This window comes from Rutidosis leptorrhynchoides, chromosome 9, assembly GCF_046630445.1.
Source record: "Rutidosis leptorrhynchoides isolate AG116_Rl617_1_P2 chromosome 9, CSIRO_AGI_Rlap_v1, whole genome shotgun sequence".
NCBI lineage: Eukaryota > Viridiplantae > Streptophyta > Magnoliopsida > Asterales > Asteraceae > Rutidosis > Rutidosis leptorrhynchoides.
In genome coordinates, this window is record NC_092341.1 from 208577008 (window position 1) to 208598387 (window position 21380).

The following is a 21380-nucleotide window of genomic DNA, read 5'->3' on the forward strand; positions in this document are numbered from 1 at the left end:
CTCTAAGAGAGGTTTGGTACCTATTCAAAAAGGAACAGTTCTCAGTTCATCTCAGTGTCCTACCACGAAAGATGAACAAGAGAGAATGAAGAAAGTCCCATACGCATCTGCTATTGGGTCTATCATGTATGCAATGATATGTACTAGACCGGATGTGTCATGCGCTCTAAGCTTGACAAGTAGATACCAGAATAACCCAGGAAATAGTCATTGGATTGCTGTTAAAAGCATATTGAAATACCTTAGGAGGACTAAGGATATGTTTCTAATATATGGGTCTGGTGAGGAGGAACTCGCTGTAAAAGGTTATGTGGACGCGAGTTTCCAAACTGATCGAGATGACTCTCGATCACAATCCGGTTATGTCTTCATGTTAAATGGTGGTGCGGTCTCTTGGAAGAGTTCGAAACAGGAAGTTGTTGCGTTATCCACTACAGAGTCGGAGTACATTGCCGCCTCACTGGCAGCTCAGGAAGCTGCATGGACGAATAAATTCATCGACGACTTAGGAGTGGTCCCTTCCATTCAGGACCCTCTTGAGATCTTTTGTGACAACGAGGGTGCGATTGCTCAAATCAAGGAACCTCGTGCTCATCAAAAGACTCGTCACATTGAGCGGAGATTCAACTACATCAGGGATGAGGTTGAAAAGGGAAAGATATGTATTCACAAAGTTCACACAGATCAAAATGTTGCGGATCCACTCAAGAAGCTTTTACATGGGCCAAAACATGAGGGACATGTTTGTGCATTAGGGCTTCGATATTCTAGTGATTGGATATGATCTATTTTATGTATTGTACCGGAACGAAATTATTCAAACTCATTAATATAACTATGGTGTTAATTTATTTGAGTTATGTTCATATTTTGCATATTTCATCCATGAATAAGCAACTATTCTAAATTTCCGTAGTCGATCACATTTGTGGGAACAAGTGTGAGGTTTAGACTATTATGAACTTGGATTGGTATACATTCATAGGTTGAATGTGGGGCAAGGTTGCAACCAAGGTTCATAGATATTTGTGGGAAACAAATATTGGAAGACCCGCTCTCAAGAATTACTGTATAGAGCCTTTGTGGTTGATCACATGTAATCTTGAGTAAAGGCGAATATCATTGTATCCTCTGACCTGAGATACATATTGGGTTCGGATATTCACCAAGTACTGTGCCTTGATTCTGTCCTTCGCTATTCTGAAACATGGTAGTACATAAGGAAGAACTCAGGTATATTACAAAGTGTATATCTAGGACGTATGTAGTCAAGATGGAATTTGTCCCTCTTATTCGTTGAGAGTCAGATGTCTAAGGCCTGAAAAGTTAAATCTATAAGAGAGTGATCACTCTGTATCTCTTGGATTTAACATGACATCTAGGACGAAAGGAAATAATGAAAGATTCACCTAATCATATTCGAGATGGGAACTCGAAAGGGATGATGTTATTGAATGGCACAAAGTCATAACATATTAGGGGTGATGGACGGTGTGTTAGGCTGTATCCATCACTTGCATTAATTTCTTATGTTTCTCGTGCAAGTGGGAGATTGAAGGTATTTCGTATGCCCGAGAGACGTATTAAATTAATGTGGCTAATGTGTTATGATCCAAGTCGGGTCATACCCAATAACAAACTTACCGACACCTTATTCGTATTTGATTTTAACGATTGGTTCATTGATCAAATACGCGACACTTGAAATTTAAGAAAAATGGTTTTCTTAATAATATTACTTGATGTGTATATAAATTATGGTATAATTTATATAACAAGAATTTAATTATTTATAGGTTAAATAATTAATAAAGTTAAGTTGCATTTTATAAAAATGGTTTTATAAAATAATGTAAACATAACTTATAATATGGATTTAATTATTTATAGGTTAAATAATTCATTAAAGTTATGTTACATTTTGCAAAGTTGGTTTTGTAAAAATACAAATTACAATAATATGCAAGTTTATAAAAATGCATCTTATAAAATCTTGTTTTATAAAAACTAGTTTTATAAAGACTAGTTATATAAAATGTTGATTTATAAAATGAGTTTATAAACAATTGGAAGTGGCATGGGAGTATGGAGTAGGCATGCTCTTTTGACTCATCTTTTAGCTTGTTACTCACATGCTAAGTGCATTTAACCAAGGCATTCAACAAGACCAACTAACACATGCAAATACACATCAATACTTGTAAAAATTCTGCATTTTTTCTCTCCCATTTGGAGCTGGCTGCCGTGGCCTTTTGTAGCACAAAGGGAGTTCAAAATTTGAAGATTGCAAGCCAAATTCAAGTGTTAGTAAATCCTAACCAAAGTACAAGGTGTTGGTGACAAGTTTGGGGTATAACTACTTGAGGTTTCATACTTTTGGAGCTCCATTCATCATCATCATCTTCATCACTCATCAACAAGCTTGGAATAGGTATAAACTCTTTTCTTGCTTGTAGTTTGTAAGTATGTTTCACAACTTGATCCTAATTGGGATTTAACTTTAAATGGTTAAAGTTTAACATGTTCTAAAATGGTAATTACATGCTTCCGCTTTATCTTATTTACTAAATGGTTTTAGAAATAATGGAACTTGTTAAATCCCAACAATATTCCTTCATTTGATTACGGAAATCACCTCCGTAATGAACGTTGAATGAAACAATCATTGAGGGAAGTGTTAACATTTTGCAGTTTGGGAGTGTTTGATTTTGATTTTGAGAAAGGTGGAAATATAAAAGAAATATATGTTTGAGTGTATAAAATGATGTATATGGTTGGTGTTTTTATAGTGTAAAAGTGACCGTTGGGATAGCCGTTGGAATTTTTTATTTATTTTACTAACGGCTAAAAATTTGGGCAAGTTTTTGGGCGAAGGTGGACGATGCCCGTTGGGACCTCTCTCATGATAGTTTCATTCGTGCTCTTCGAATAATCGAATTATTTTACCTGTATTATTCTGTAATGATGAAAACTCTATTTATCAGCTCATATTCGTCAAGAAAAACATATTTATTGTTAGCCATGACGACCTCACTAAAATTTCGGGACGAAATTTCTTTAACGGGTAGGTACTGTGATGACCCGGGAATTTCCAACCAAATTTAAACTTAATCTTTACATGATTTCGATAAGATAAGCAGAGTCTATAATGTTGAGTCATAAAATCTTTGAACTGTATCATATATCTATTTGACCCTCGACTGTTCCCGACGATTCACGAACGATTGTTTGTAAATAAATATGTAAATATATTTATATAAATATAAATATAAGTGTGTATATATAATACTTGGCATAAATAAAAATACACATTAATTAATTAATATTAAAAATGTAAAATTTATAAACAGAATGATTATGCACAATTAAAGAGAATATATATAAAACATGTATATGATATTATTATGAAACTATATATATATATGATATGAATTCCTATTAACAATTAGTGTTATATAATATTATATATAAAATATACAAACATTTAATATTTAATAAATGTTTTAATAAGATATATATAAATACAAATACATATATAAATTTTAGTTAAAAATATATAAATGACTATATATAAATAGATATATAAATAAATACATAAAATCAAATATACATAAATACATATATATGTATATAATACGAATATATATACAGCTATTTAAATATACTACTGTTATATACATATATATATACATATATATATAAATATAGGTAATATATAATCTATTATAATTATCACAATAAATTTAATATCTGATATATATAAAATCTAAAAGTTGTATGAATGGAATCATAAGAATTTTAACTTGTTCTTACTTTTCTCCCTTTTCTGTTCCTGATTGCAAAGTGGATGACTCAATCTGTAATACAAAACAATTTATGGTACAAATCTGGTAGCAGTCACTATCTGTTTCTATTTCTTTTTTATTTTTCTTTTTTTGTCTGACTTATCAGATTGTCGACCTATGGAGCATTATATTAAACGAATCATTGATGAAAATAATTAACACATTCAATTCCCTCATTACAATTATCAATTAACGATTAAACAACGTGAAATTTGTCGAATTTAAAAAGCAGAAGGAGAAGAACACTGCAGACTACTCTGTATGTGTCGTTTTTTTTTTAAACCTTCGAATTCAAACGAAATTGCAAATTCTAAAAATACAGTTTTGTTAGGATCCATTTATGTAAACTTTCTGCAAAAGATTATGTTCCAATTCTTATTATCCATCACGAATTTTAGAGTCAAACATAATTTCTTAAAAAGTCAAACGGGCTGTTCAAGAAGAAATTCGAACTAGTTTCGATGTTTTAAGTTAAATTAACATTTCAGATAGTTTCTAATAATTATTTTAAAACTTTTTCATGAAGTAATCATCGTCTAAAACAGCCTCTATATTCGAATTCGATCTTGGGTTTTAAAACGGGTTCTTTACTTAATTTTTCTGTGCAGCTTAATTTATTTTTCTGTTTTAATTAAGTTGTATAATCTGTAATTGTTTCTGATTATTAAATAAATCATAAGACGAACGAGTAAACTAAGGTTGAAGGATTTTTGGGTCGATTTTTAATTGAGGTTGAAGAAGAGAGTATACCAGAAAAATAGAAATGTGTTAAATATAAATGGAGTGTGTTATAAATCAAAAGAAATCGAAACAGAAGAATGGTCTTGAGGGTGTTTGAGTGTTCGAGAGGTCACGGGTTCGAGCCCGGTTCGAGGCGTTTTCTTTTTAGAATGAGCTTTTGAGGTAGTCTCCATTTTTTTAAAAATTATTATTATTATTACTATTGTCATTATTATTAGAATTATAATTTTGATCTTTGTTATTTATCATTTATTATTATTATTATGATTATGATTATAGTACTATATTTAATATCAATATTACTAATGTATATGTGTTGTTAATATGAAGATTATCAAAAATATTATTAATTTTCTCCAATATTAGTATTATTATCATTATTAAACATTAGTATTATTATTATAGATACTATGCTTATTATATTTATTACTAATATCATTATTATCCCTAGTATCATAATTATTGTTAGTATTATAATTATCATCATAAATACCATGTACATCATTATGATTATTATCACTATGAGTATTATTATTTATATTAACATAAGTATTATTATTAATATTATCATTATTATTATTAATATGATTATTAGTATTGGTATTATGCTATAACTATTAGTATTATCATTATGTATCATTATTGTTAATATTATTATCATTATTATTAATATTAACTAGATTAATGTAAGTATTATTATTCAAAATAATTATAACTATAAAAATAAGAGTTTTAAAAAAATATTATTAGGGTTGTAAGTATGTTTTTAATCAAATTAACAAAGTTTATATAAATATTCATAAATAGCATGTTAGGTATTTTTATCAAAATACTAATCAAATATACATCAATATAACTATATAAATATTAGATATTTTGAATATATACATAAACTAAATAGGTATAACATATAATTTAAGATATAATATATATATATATATATATATATATATATATATATATATATATATATATATATATATATATATATATCTGTTCGATTACAAAAATATGTTTTAATTTATATACGAATGATATAGGTTCGTGAATCCGAGGCAAACCCTGCATTGTTCAAAATAGTCATATGTATTTTTACTACAAAATACATTAGGTGAGTTTCATTACTCCCTTTTTAAATGCTTTTGCAATATTTATTTTTGGGACTGAGAATACATGCGCTGCTTTTATAACTGTTTTACGAAATAGACACAAGTAATCGAAACTACATTATATGGTTGAATTTTCGAAATCGAATATGCCCCTTTTTATTAAGTCTGGTAATCTAAGAATTAGGGAACAGACACCCTAATTGACGCGAACTCTAAAGATAGGTCTATCGGACCCAACAAGCCCCATCCAAAGTACCGGATGCTTTAGTACTTCGAAATTTATATCATGTCTGAAGGAGGATCCCGGAATGATGGGGATATTCTTATATGCATATTGTGAATGTCGGTTACCAGGTGTTCAATCCATATGAATGATATTTTTGTCTCTATGCATGGGGCGTTTATTTATGAGAATTGGGAATATGAAATCTTGTGGTCTATTAAAATTATGAAATGATTATTTATGCTAAACTAATGAACTCACCAACCTTTTGATTGACACTTGAAAGCATGTTTATTCTCAGGTACGAAAGAAATCTTCCACTGTGCATTTGATCATTTTAAAGATATTACTTGGAGTCATTCATGACATATTTCAAAAGACGTTGCATTCGAGTCGTTAAGTTTATCAAGATCATTATTAAGTCAATTATAGTTGGATATATTATGAAATGGTATGCATGTCTGTCAACTTCAGATGTAAATGAAAAATTGTCTTTTCAAAACGATTGCAATGTTTGTAAAATGTATCATATAGAGTTCAAGTAACTCGCGATGTAATCAACTGTTGTGAATCGTTTATAATCGATATGGATTTCATCCAGATGGATTAGGACGGGTCCTCTCAACTAGTATATAAAGACACCATATTTGATCAAAATTTTACCATTTCATTTTCTAATTTTTACTTCATGTTTACTTGCACACACATACTCTCTCTAGTTCTAGTATCCCTTTCTTTGTTCTTCATCGATTTCTAGCAAGTTCAAGCTTCAAAATCAAAGTATTAACCTTGCCTAAATTCTTGTTCAATTCATATGTGTATAGCTATCTATATAAGAATTTATAAACTAGAACATAGTTTAGTTGATTCTAAACTTATTTGAAAAACTAATCTAATCTTTCTAAATTAACTCTAATAACACTTATTTATATGTATTATGATGTTATATTAAGTTAATATAAGAACTTATAACTTGTACATGTGAAGAACACCTTGAAACTTAACATATATCGTTTAATCTCCATTCGGTAAAAAGCGGGCTGTTTTGGGTTAGGAATTAAAAACATATCTTAGACTTTGAGTTCGAGGCTAAGACTTTGGAAATATGTTAATATATGTAAATAAGACTTCCAGTATTTTTTTCATGATTTTAGACAAAGTGAAAGTATTTTATCAAAAATCATATATTGGGTGGGTGCCGGGATTCTTCTAAATCTGTCCACCGGCACAAAAAGAGGGTAAAAATCTGAATATTAATACATGGGATGAAATTTTCAAATTGTTTTTGAAAAATTAACTTCTTAAGGAATCCATAGCAATTTGATTCACTTTAAACGGAGTTGTAATGAATATTTGGCGAGCAAAATAAAATCTGCTAAAATTAACGTTGTATGGACGAAATTTATATTGTAAAAACTATATTAACCATATCCTTGCTAACTTTTCCTATATCCTATACATATATATTTGGAAATGTTATCATTAGTATAACAAAATATTATAATCTTAGTTAATTCCGAGATTGAATATATATATATATATATATATATATATATATATATATATATATATATATATATATATATATATATATATATATATATATATATAATAATAATAATAATAATAATAATAATAATCTTGGTACATTCCATGACAATAAGTATACAATACGTTTTGATAAATCCTAAGACAATAAGTATACAATATGTTTTGATAAATTCTAAGACAATACGTATACAATACGTCTCTAGGTTAATGCAAAGACAATACATATACAATACGTCGTGGGGTAATTCTAAGATTATATATACCGATTATTGGAATGTTGGACATTTCGGACTACTTTGGACTACTAACAAAGGACTACTAACATAAAAATGTTAAAAATTAATATATAAGTATTCTATGAACTTGTTTTATTTTATTCACATGTATTATTATCTGAATCGTTATTATTGTTATAGGTTCGTGAATCCAAGAACGTCGGCTATATTTTAATAAGTTGAAAACTTGTTGAAACTATACTTTTACGACAGTGAGTATATAGTCCCATTTTTAAACTCTAAAAATATTTTGGGATGAGAATACATGCATTTTATGTATTACGCCATGGACACAAGTACTTAAAATATATTCTACGTTGAGTTGTACCACCTTGCATATCTTCCCTAATAGCTTGGTAAATAATATTTACATGTTGTAAGAACATGTAAGCGTGAATCCTATTGATAGATCTATCGGGTTTGACAACCCCAACCGGGCTAGTCGCTCTAGTATCATAAACGGTTGCATAGTACTTCGTTTTTACTACACTTGGTACAGTGTATGGAGATTTCATAACAAAGGGAATATGCTACATTAATAGTTAAGTATGGTTACCAAAGAGCTTAACAACTTATAGAATACTTTTATACACTTACGAGTGTACATATATTTATAACTATGAAATCTCGTGGTCTATATTTATATCGATGATAAACCTATATATCTCACCAACCTTTGTGTTGACTTTTTATGCATGTTTATTCTCAGGTCCTTAAGAAAGTCTTCCGTTGTTGCATTATCTGAGCAAGCTGTGCATGGAGTCTCATGCTTTTGTTTAAATAAAATGTTGCATTCAATAAAACCTTTGTCATGTATTATATTTGACTGTTATGTCAAGTGTGTAGTATTTGAAAACCGATGTATTATGGGGATTATTCCTTAAATAATCGCCCAATTGTTTAAAACATGCATTATGTATAATAATGGTGTGCTTTTTATGATACGAATGCAAGATTTACGTTATGGATATCACCAAATGTGGGTGAAAGAGGATGACATTTCGAAGACTGCTTTTAGGCCGCGTTACGGTCATTACGAGTTTATGGTTATGCCGTTTGGATTGACTAACGCACCAGCGGTGTTCATGGACCTCATGAACCGAGTGTGTGGGCCATATCTTGACAAGTTTGTCATTGTTTTCATCGATGACATACTTATTTACTCGAAGAATGATCAAGAGCACGAAGCACATTTGAGAAAAGTGCTAGAGTTGCTGAGAAAAGAAAAACTGTACGCTAAGTTTTCAAAGTGTGCATTTTGGTTGGAAGAAGTTCAATTCCTCTGTCATATAGTGAACAAAGAAGGTATTCAGGTGGATCCAGCAAAGATTGAAACCGTTGAAAAATGGGAAACCCCGAAAACCTCGAAACACATACGCCAATTTTTAGGGCTAGCTGGTTATTACAGGAGATTCATCCAAGATTTTTCCAAAATAGTAAAACTCTTGACTACATTAACGCATAAAGGGAGGAAATTTGAATGGAAGGATGAACAAGAAAATGCGTTTCAATTGTTGAAGAAACAGTTAACTACGGTACCTATATTGTCATTACCTGAAGGGAATGATGACTTTGTGATATATTGTGACGCTTCAAAGCAAGGTCTCGGTTGTGTATTAATGCAACGAACGAAAGTAATTGCTTATGCGTCTAGACAATTAAAGATTCACGAGCAGTATTATACGACGCATGATTTGGAATTAGGCGCGGTTGTTTTTGCATTAAATACTTGGAGGCACTACTTATATGGGGTCAAAAGTAATATGTATACCGACCACAAAAGTCTTCAACACATATTTAATCAGAAACAACTGAACATGAGGCAGCATAGATGGATTGAATTGTTGAATGATTACGACTTTGAGATTCGTTATCACCCGAGGAAAGCAAATGTGGTAGCCGACGCCTTGAGCAGAAAGGACAGAGAACCCATTAGAGTAAAAGCTATGAATATAATGATTCACACTAACCTTACTACTCAAATAAAGGAGGCGTAACAAGGAGTTTTAAAAGAGGGAAATTCAAAGGATGAAATACCCAAAGGATCGGAGAAGCATCTTAATATTCGGGAAGACAGAACCCGGTATAGGGCTGAAAGGATTTGGGTACCAAAATTTGGAGATATGAGAGAAATGGTACCTAGAGAAGCTCATAAAACCAGATACTCAATACATCCTGGAACGGGGAAGATGTACAAGGATCTCAAGAAACATTTTTGGTGGCCGGGTATGAAAGCCGATGTTGCTAAATATGTAGGAGAATGTTTGACGTGTTCTAAGGTCAAAGCTGAGCATCAAAAACCATCAGGACTACTTCAACAACCCGAAATCCCGGAATGGAAATGGGAAAACATTACCATGGATTTCATCACTAAATTGCCAAGGACTGCAAGTGTTTTTGATACAATTTGGGTAATAGTTGATCGTCTCACCAAATCAACACACTTCCTGCCAATAAGAGAAGATGACAAGATGGCGAAGTTAGCACGACTGTATTTGAAGAAAGTCGTCTCCAGACATGGAATACCAATATCTATTATCTCTGATAGGGATGGCAGATTTATTTCAAGATTCTGGCAGATATTACAGCAAGCATTAGGAACTCGTCTAGACATGAGTACTGCCTATCATCCACAAACTGATGGGCAGAGCAAAAGGACGATACAAACGCTTGAAGACATGCTACGAGCATGTGTTATTGATTTCGGAAATAGTTGGGATCGACATCTACCGTTAGCAGAATTTTCCTACAACAACAACTACCATTCAAGCATTGAGATGGCGCCGTTTGAAGCTCTTTATGGTAGAAAGTACAGGTCTCCGATTTGTTGGAGTGAAGTGGGGGATAGACAGATTACGAGTCCGGAGATAATACAAGAAACTACCGAGAAGATCGTTCAAATTCAACAACAGTTGAAAACCGCCCAAAGTCGACAAAAGAGCTACGCCGACATTAAAAGAAAAGATATAGAATTTGAAACCGGAGAGATAGTCATACTTAAGGTTGCACCTTGGAAAGGCGTTGTTCGATTTGGTAAATGAGGGAAATTAAATCCAAGGTATATAGGACCATTCAAGATTATTGATCGTGTCGGACCAGTAGCTTACCGACTTGAATTACCACAACAACTCGTGGCTGTACATAACACTTTCCACATCTCAAATTTGAAGAAATGTTTTGCTAAAGAAGATCTCACTATTCCGTTAGACGAAATCCAAATCAACAAAAAACTTCAATTCGTCGAAGAACCCGTCGAAATAATGGATCGTGAGGTTAAAAGACTTAAGCAAAACAAGATACTAATTATTAAAGTTCGATGGAATGCTCGTAGAGGACCCAAGTTCACCTGGGAACGAGAAGATCAGATGAAGAAGAAATACCCGCACTTATTTCCAGAAGATACGTCAACACCTCCAACTGCTTAAAATTTCGGGACGAAAATTATTTAACGGGTAGGTACTGTAGTGACCCGAACTTTTCCATGTTTATATATATTAAATGAAATTGTTATTTACATGATTAAGTGTTTCCAACATGTTAAGCAATCAAAGTTGTTAAGACTTGATTAATTGAAATAGGTTTCATATAGACAATTGACCACCCAAGTTGACCGGTGATTCACGAACGTTAAAACTTGTAAAAACTATATGATGACATATATATGATTATATATATATATATATATATATATATATATATATATATATATATATATATATATATATATATATATATATATATATATATATATATATATATATATATATATATATATATATATATATATATATATATATATATAACATGATATTATGATAAGTAAGTATCTCATTTGGTATTTTAACAATGAGTTATATACATAAAATTGAGTTTATTGAATTAAGAAACTCGAAACGATATATATAACGATTATCGTTATAACAACGTCTTACTAAATACATATGAATCATATTAATATATTGATACACTATGTTTAATCATTATAAATGATAAGTAAACATGTCATTAAGTGTATTAACAATGAACTACATATGTAAAAACAAGACTACTAACTTAATGATTTCGAAACAAGACATATATGTAACGATTATCGTTGTAACAACATTTAACTGTATATATATCATACTAAGATATATTAATATATCATAATATCATGATAATGTAATAATTTAAAATTTCTTTAGATATAATAAACAATGGGTTAACAACATTTAACAAGATTGTTAACCTAAAGGTTTCAAAACAACATTTACATGTAACGATTAACGATGACTTAATGACTCAGTTAAAATGTATATACATGTAGTGTTTTAATATGTATTTATACACTTTTGAAAGATTTCAAGACACTTATGAAAATACTTCTACTTAACAAAAATGCTTACAATTACATCCTCGTTCAGTTTCATCAACAATTCTACTCGTATGCACCCGTATTCATACTCGTACAATACACAGCTTTTAGATGTATGTACTATTGGTATATACACTCCAATGATCAGCTCTTAGAAGCCCATGTGAGTCACCTAACATATGTGAGAACCATCATTTGGATACTAGAATGAAATATCTCATAAAATTACAAAAATATTAGTAATCATTCATGACTTATTTACATGTAAACAAAATTACACATCCTTTATATCTAATCCATATACCAACCACCAAAAACACCTACAAACACATTAATTCTTCAATTTTCTTCATCTAATTGATCTCTCTCAAGTTCTATCTTCAAGTTTTAAGTGTTCTTCATAAATTCTATAAGTTCTAGTTTCATAAAATCAAGAATACTTCCAAGTTTGCTAGCTTATTTCCAATCTTGTAAAGTGATCATCCAACCTCAAGAAATCTTTCTTATTTACAGTAAGATATCTTTCTAATACAAGGTAATACTCATATTCAAACTTTGATTCAATTTCTATAACTATAACAATCTTATTTCGAGTGGAAATCTCACTTGAACTTGTTTTCGTGTCATGATTCTGCTTCAAGAACTTTCAAGCCATCCAAGGATCCTTTGAAGCTAGATCTATTTTTCTCATTTCCAGTAGGTTTATCCACAAAACCTGAGGTAGTAATGATGTTCATAACATCATTCGATTCTTATATATAAAACTTGTAACAACCCAACCCGTTATCCGACCAAAAACGTGTCAAAAAAAAAAAATTCTGGAGCAGCACATCTGGATGGCGTCCAGCTATCTGGACGGCATCCAGTTCTGAAGACTAGGACGGCGTCCAGCCATCTGGGCCGGTGTCCAGAACAACTGCAAAATTCTGTTCAGCTTTACATTTACACGCGGGCGGAAAACCCGCTTCCCGACACTTTTAAACCAAAACGCTTTCGCAACATGTTATAATAATTAAAACTAAGAGTTTTCCATAATAAAAACCGAGTTTTACGACACCGGGCCCACATCGGCCATTTTACAACTTTCGTACAAAACTACGAGTTTTCGGCCACATTAATTTTAACATTAAATAAAGACCGAGCATGGGATTGGGGATACGCTACCCAATCCTAATCAAATCCAAAAGCAAGTCTTCTAAAGCAAACTACGCAAGTCCACTAATTCCTGCTTACCCAATCCTCCGCATCCTTGCAAATCTATAAAAAGTCAACAACGATAGGGTAAGCTAATGCTTAGTGAATGATAATATACTACATACATATATATGCATAAAATGGATACGCCACACAAATAAACAAATACCGCATACCGGAGCATCCAAGCATAAAGCAAGCTAGTCTAAGCATACCGTACAAACACTAAGCAACGAGCTAACAAAGCCAACAAATAAGGTAAGTTCACCCACGATGATGTGAACAATGGCAAGAAGCTACACCCGGAGGGTTAGCTACATCAAGATAATACAACAATATATATATAAAAATGACCCAGGGTTAACCCCTTAACCCAAATACCGAGAACCGAATACCACAATGAAGATTGGCCGAACTACACGAGCCTTAGTAAATCCGCATACACACGAGACTACTATCTTCAATAACACGACGTCGAGGTTGGCCGAACTACACGAGCCATAGTAATCTGAAACCACAGATTACTACCTCAATAAGATGACCGAACTACACGAGTCACCATGAATCTGAACTACACGAGATTCATTTTCGATAAGATGACCGAACTACACGCGTCATCGTGAATCCTAACTACACGAGATTCACTTCTCCAATACCAAAACCCACGATCACGGGATTGTAAAAATCCACCACTTCGGGGTTATCCACATCACGACAATATCAACCCTTCGCCATTGGGGTTATAACATCCAAATCACAACCACGTGTAATAACGTACACACAAACGTGTACCTCGCCAAGGGTGGTCAACCAAAACGCACAACTGTGCCAATTGGACTCATACAAAGGTCCATCAAATCCACCTATATGTGAAGTGAGCTCTATAGCCGAGAATCACTTCACCCAACCCGCACCCATCCTACACATACATATGTACATAGGATATTAACACTCACCTAGTTGCCTTGATGAATGCTTCCAAGTAATCCGCAACGCGCCAAATGGAAAGTACCTATTCCATTATCACAAATACAACAACAAAATTAGGGTTGACTTACAAACCAACCCAATTGACACCTAGTGCAAATTCGACCCACTTGCACTTCCAAGCACGAAACGCGCCCAAACTAACCAATATCCACTAATATGAGTGAAAAAGGTCCTAACACACCAATTAAACCCGATCACAAGTGTTAAACAAGTGTCATACCCATTTTGACACCGAAACCCTAATTTTGACCCATTTCAAAATTAGTTAACCAAATACACCCAAAAGTGCTCCAACACTTCCATAATCACTAAACCTGGTGATTAAACTCAAGATCAAAGCCTAATCAAGGCCAAATCGTCAACCAACCCAAAACCCGCCAAGTGACAAGAATAACTAGTCACCATAAACCCATTTCATCATCTAAGAGGGTTTCACAACTAATCAAGCTCAAACCCTAACTTGAATATCAAATCTAACAAATGAAATTCGGAGTTTGAACTTAACAATACTACCACAACGTAGCTAGGAGCGAGATGAACAACTTTAAAACCCGAGCTTTGGTGAGAATCTGACTTCTTCTTCTCCAAATCAAGCTTTCTCTCTCTAAACTCTTTCTCTCTATCTAGATATGGATGAGAGTGTTTATGTGGGTGTAAAGTGATCCAAAAATGATCAAGGGATCAGCCTTGAAGGCTCCAAACCGGCACCCAAGTGAAATTACCATTTTACCCATTTATCACAAATTAAAACAGCTGGCTCGACGGACAGTTTGGACGGCGTCCCAATCCTTGGACGGCGTCTCACCTTTTGTTGCTGGACGGCGTCCCCCTATTTGGACGGCATCCCGATATACTACAAAATCAGAAACAGAAACTGGGTGTTACAACTCTCCCCCACTTAGAATCGATCATGTCCTCGTGATCCTCGTCACTTAACCAAACGGACCACACCCTACGGTCCTCAAACATAAGTCCCAATCCGACTTTCCTAGGCAACTCTTCCCATTGGATCACCTTTAACAACTAAAATCGTCACCCGCGATTTATCAAAACCACATCCGAGCACTAATATCTGCTCAAATCCCCATATCGGGAAAAACTCAACCAATCTCGTACCGAGATATAAATTCCTTAGCGTACCTTTACCAAGGACAACGCTAAAAGCGACCAAGTCTCAACCTAAAGTCAACAATCCGAGACGATGAAGACCGAACCAAACGAATCCTGACGGATAACACCAATCACTAAACATCCCTTGTAGTGCGCAATACGACCAATACGCAACTACCGTAACATCATAATCCAACGGCTAAAACCGATAATGCCCAAAACGACTATGGAAACGCAAATCCCAAGGTGTACAAAATCGACTACTGTCACACCCGTATCAACATGTGAGCGAAACACGGCTATCGCATCACTAAACGTACAACATGGTCCTCGCGACCCCACCATCGGCGTATAAAACAACCGATAGTTCCCACAACATGGTCCTCACGACCCCACCATTGGTGTATCAAACAACCAATAGATCAAACATCATGGTCCTTACGACCCCACTATTGGTGTATCAAACAACCGACAGATCACACAACAAGAAGGCTGGCCGAAAACACACGCGCCTTAGTGAATCCGAACTACACGCGACTCACTACCTTCACCACAACAACAATCGGGATTGGTCGAACTACACGCGCCTTAGTGAATCCGAACTACACGAGAGTCACTATCCTAGAGGAATGATCGAACTACACGAGTCATTTGTGAATTCGAACTACACGAGACTCACTCCTCAATACAATGACCGAAACCACATGAGTCATTTGTGAATCCGAACAACACGAGATTCACTTCCACAATAAGATGAGCGAAACCACACGTGTCATCGTGAATCCGAAACCACACGTCATCCACTACCATGATGAAGTCAGCGGACCCTGAAGGTCATGCTTCACCAATCTCAACACCGGATGAAGTCAGCGGACCCCGAAAGTCATGCTTCACCGATACAACACTACGCCCATGACGAAGTCAGCGGACCCCGAAGGTCATGCTCCACCAATCGCGTACTCCCATGATGAAGTCAGCGGACTCGAAAGTCATGCTCCACCAATCAATAACCATGATGAAGTCAGCGGACTCGAAAGTCATGCTCCACCAATCAATAACCATGATGAAGTCAGCGGACCCCGAAGGTCATGCTTCACCAATCAACGCCCTTTTGGCCTCGAACAACGAGTAGCGTAACATCGCGCTCTGCTATGCCATAGTAAATCCTAACGGATACCACTAACCATTCACCAAACGAATGCGTACACAACGCCAACACAAATCGAGCAAGAACCACCTATATCAAACATAGGCACAAAACAAAAGTTCTCTAGAAGAGAATCCGATACGCACATCCCTTAACCGAGGGATTTCACCTTGCTCGTCAAACACGTCCATTATCTCTCAACGAGATTTACCACATTACCACATCGGTGATAATTCAAATCCAAAATCATAAGTACAATTTAACTGAAATTGTAATCTACCACAAATCGACCAAAACCAGGTCTCGACAACATTTTCTGGATCTACCAAAAGCATCATCCGAAATCTCACACTAAAACTTCCTCGTGCGGGAGTGTAACTCCCCCACTTGGAACTACGTCCCATATCCACAACTCGTACAATCGTACAATGCTACCAAAGGTAGACTTTACAAACGATTGGGCTCACACGACCCATCACCATATCTTGCTCCAGCCTTGAGCACACGAAAGATTTCAATCAGTCCCTAAACACTTCGAACGAAAAGTGTACCACAATTACACAAACTTTAATCCCGCAATCATCCAATTGCTATAGTTTGTCAAATTCCCACCTAGTCACTCATGTACCTACGGGTTTCTCCGGTACCCTAAGTACAATGTAACCTCAACACCATCGAAGTCGAACACCACACTAGTAGGTATAAAACAGGCACCTAATGTCGCGTCACATAGACTCCATTACCAACATACATCGAGGTCCAAAACTCTCGATCTCAAGGGTTTTAACCACCCATTGAACCTCGTGGTTCATCAATTCAACACAAATGCGAACACGCGCTTAATATCCGAACACTGAAGCCCACACATATGGCTTGGTAGAAACAATTCCCAATACTAAGGAATGCTTGGTTGCACCAAGTCTTTGAAATGTCCCGTTCTTATTGATTAAAAACGTTCCATATTAATTGATTTCGTTGCGAGGTTTTGACCTCTATATGAGACGTTTTTCAAAGACTGCATTCATTTTTAAAACAAACCATAACCTTTATTTCATAAATAAAGGTTTAAAAAGCTTTACGTAGATTATCAAATAATGATAATCTAAAATATCCTGTTTACACACGACCATTACATAATGGTTTACAATACAAATATGTTACATCGAAATCAATTTCTTGAATGCAGTTTTTACACAATCTCATACAAACATGGACTCCAAATCTTGTCCTTATTTTAGTATGCAACAGCGGAAGCTCTTAATATTCACCTGAGAATAAACATGCTTTAAACGTCAACAAAAATGTTGGTGAGTTATAGGTTTAACCTATATATATCAAATCGTAACAATAGACCACAAGATTTCATATTTCAATACACATCCCATACATAGAGATAAAAATCATTCATATGGTGAACACCTGGTAACCGACAATAACAAGATGCATATATAAGAATATCCCCATCATTCCGGGACACCCTTCGGATATGATATAAATTTCGAAGTACTAAAGCATCCGGTACTTTGGATGGGGTTTGTTAGGCCCAATAGATCTATCTTTAGGATTCGCGTCAATTAGGGTGTCTGTTCCCTAATTCTTAGATTACCAGACTTAATAAAAAGGGGCATATTCGATTTCGATAATTCAACCATAGAATGTAGTTTCACGTACTTGTGTCTATTTTGTAAATCATTTATAAAACCTGCATGTATTCTCATCCCAAAAATATTAGATTTTAAAAGTGGGACTATAACTCACTTTCACAGATTTTTACTTCGTCGGGAAGTAAGACTTGGCCACTGGTTGATTCACGAACCTATAACAATATATACATATATATCAAAGTATGTTCAAAATATATTTACAACACTTTTAATATATTTTGATGTTTTAAGTTTATTAAGTCAGCTGTCCTCGTTAGTAACCTACAACTAGTTGTCCACAGTTAGATGTACAGAAATAAATCGATAAATATTATCTTGAATCAATCCACGACCCAGTGTATACGTATCTCAGTATTGATCACAACTCAAACTATATATATTTTGGAATCAACCTCAACCCTGTATAGCTAACTCCAACATTCACATATAGAGTGTCTATGGTTGTTCCGAAATATATATAGATGTGTCGACATGATAGGTCGAAACATTGTATACGTGTCTATGGTATCTCAAGATTACATAATATATAATACAAGTTGATTAAGTTATGGTTGGAATAGATTTGTTATCAATTTTCACGTAGCTAAAATGAGAAAAATTATCCAATCTTGTTTTACCCATAACTTCTTCATTTTAAATCCGTTTTGAGTGAATCAAATTGCTTTGGTTTCATATTGAACTCTATTTTATGAATCTAAACAAAAAAAGTATAGGTTTCTAGTCGGAAAAATAAGTTACAAGTCGTTTTTGTAAAGGTAGTCATTTCAGTCGAAAGAACGACGTCTAGATGACCATTTTAGAAAACATACTTCCACTTTGAGTTTAACCATAATTTTTGGATATAGTTTCATGTTCATAATAAAAATCATTTTCTCAGAATAACAACTTTTAAATCAAAGTTTATCATAGTTTTTAATTAACTAACCCAAAACAGCCCGCGGTGTTACTACGACGGCGTAAATCCGGTTTTACGGTGTTTTTCGTGTTTCCAGGTTTTAAATCATTAAGTTAGCATATCATATAGATATAGAACATGTGTTTAGTTGATTTTAAAAGTCAAGTTAGAAGGATTAACTTTTGTTTGCGAACAAGTTTAGAATTAACTAAACTATGTTCTAGTGATTACAAGTTTAAACCTTCGAATAAGATAGCTTTATATGTATGAATCGAATGATGTTATGAACATCATTACTACCTTAAGTTCCTTGGATGAACCTACTGGAAAAGAGAAAAATGGATCTAGCTTCAATGGATCCTTGGATGGCTCAAAGTTCTTGAAGCAAAATCATGACACGAAAACAAGTTCAAGTAAGATCATCACTTGAAATAAGATTGTTATAGTTATAGAAATTGAACCAAAGTTTGAATATGATTATTACCTTGTATTAGAATGATAACCTACTGTAAGAAACAAAGATTTCTTGAGGTTGGATGATCACCTTACAAGATTGGAAGTGAGCTAGCAAACTTGAAAGTATTCTTGATTTTATGAAACTAGAACTTTTGGAATTTATGAAGAACACTTAGAACTTGAAGATAGAACTTGAGAGAGTTCAATTAGATGAAGAAAATTGAAGAATGAAAGTGTTTGTAGGTGTTTTTGGTCGTTGGTGTATGGATTAGATATAAAGGATATGTAATTTTGTTTTCATGTAAATAAGTCATGAATGATTACTCATATTTTTGTAATCTTATGAGATATTTCATGCTAGTTGCCAAATGATGGTTCCCACATGTGTTAGGTGACTCACATGGGCTGCTAAGAGCTGATCATTGGAGTGTATATACCAATAGTACATACATCTAAAAGCTGTGTATTGTACGAGTACGAATACGGGTGCATACGAGTAGAATTGTTGATGAAACTGAACGAGAATGTAATTGTAAGCATTTTTGTCAAGTAGAAGTATTTTGATAAGTGTATTGAAGTCTTTCAAAAGTGTATAAATACATATTAAAACACTACATGTATATACATTTTAACTGAGTCGTTAAGTCATCGTTAGTCGTTACATGTAAGTGTTGTTTTGAAACCTTTAGGTTAACGATCTTGTTAAATGTTGTTAACCCAATGTTTATAATATCAAAAGAGATTTTAAATTATTATATTATCATGATATTATGATGTACGAATATCTCTTAATATGATATATATACATTAAATGTCGTTACAACGATAAACGTTACATATATGTCTCGTTTCAAAATCATTAAGTTAGTAGTCTTGTTTTTACATATGTAGTTCATTGTTAATATAATTAATGATATGTTTACTTATCATAATATCATGTTAACTATATATATACCATATATATGTCATCATATAGTTTTTTTACAAGTTTTAACGTTCGTGAATCACCGGTCAACTTGGGTGGTCAATTGTCTATATGAAACCTATTTCAATTAATCAAGTCTTAACAAGTTTGATTGCTTAACATGTTGGAAACATTTAATCATGTAAACATCAATCTCAATTAATATATATAAACATGGAAAAGTTCGGGTCACTACAGTACCTACCCGTTAAATAAATTTCGTCCCGAAATTTTAAGCTGTTGAAGGTGTTGACGAATCTTCTGGAAATAGATGCGGGTATTTCTTCTTCATCTGATCTTCACGCTCCCAGGTGAACTCGGGTCCTCTACGAGCATTCCATCGAACCTTAACAATTGGTATCTTGTTTTGCTTAAGTCTTTTAACCTCACGATCCATTATTTCAACGGGTTCTTCGATGAATTGGAGTTTTTCGTTGATTTGGATTTCATCTAACGGAATAGTGAGATCTTCTTTAGCAAAACATTTCTTCAAATTCGAGACGTGGAAAGTGTTATGTACAGCCGCGAGTTGTTGAGGTAACTCAAGTCGGTAAGCTACTGGTCCGACACGATCAATAATCTTGAATGGTCCAATATACCTTGGATTTAATTTCCCTCGTTTACCAAATCGAACAACGCCTTTCCAAGGTGCAACTTTAAGCATGACCATCTCTCCAATTTCAAATTCTATATCTTTTCTTTTAATGTCAGCGTAGCTCTTTTGTCGACTTTGGGCGGTTTTCAACCGTTGTTGAATTTGGATGATCTTCTCGGTAGTTTCTTGTATAATCTCCGGACCCGTAATCTGTCTATCCCCCACTTCACTCCAACAAATCGGAGACCTGCACTTTCTACCATAAAG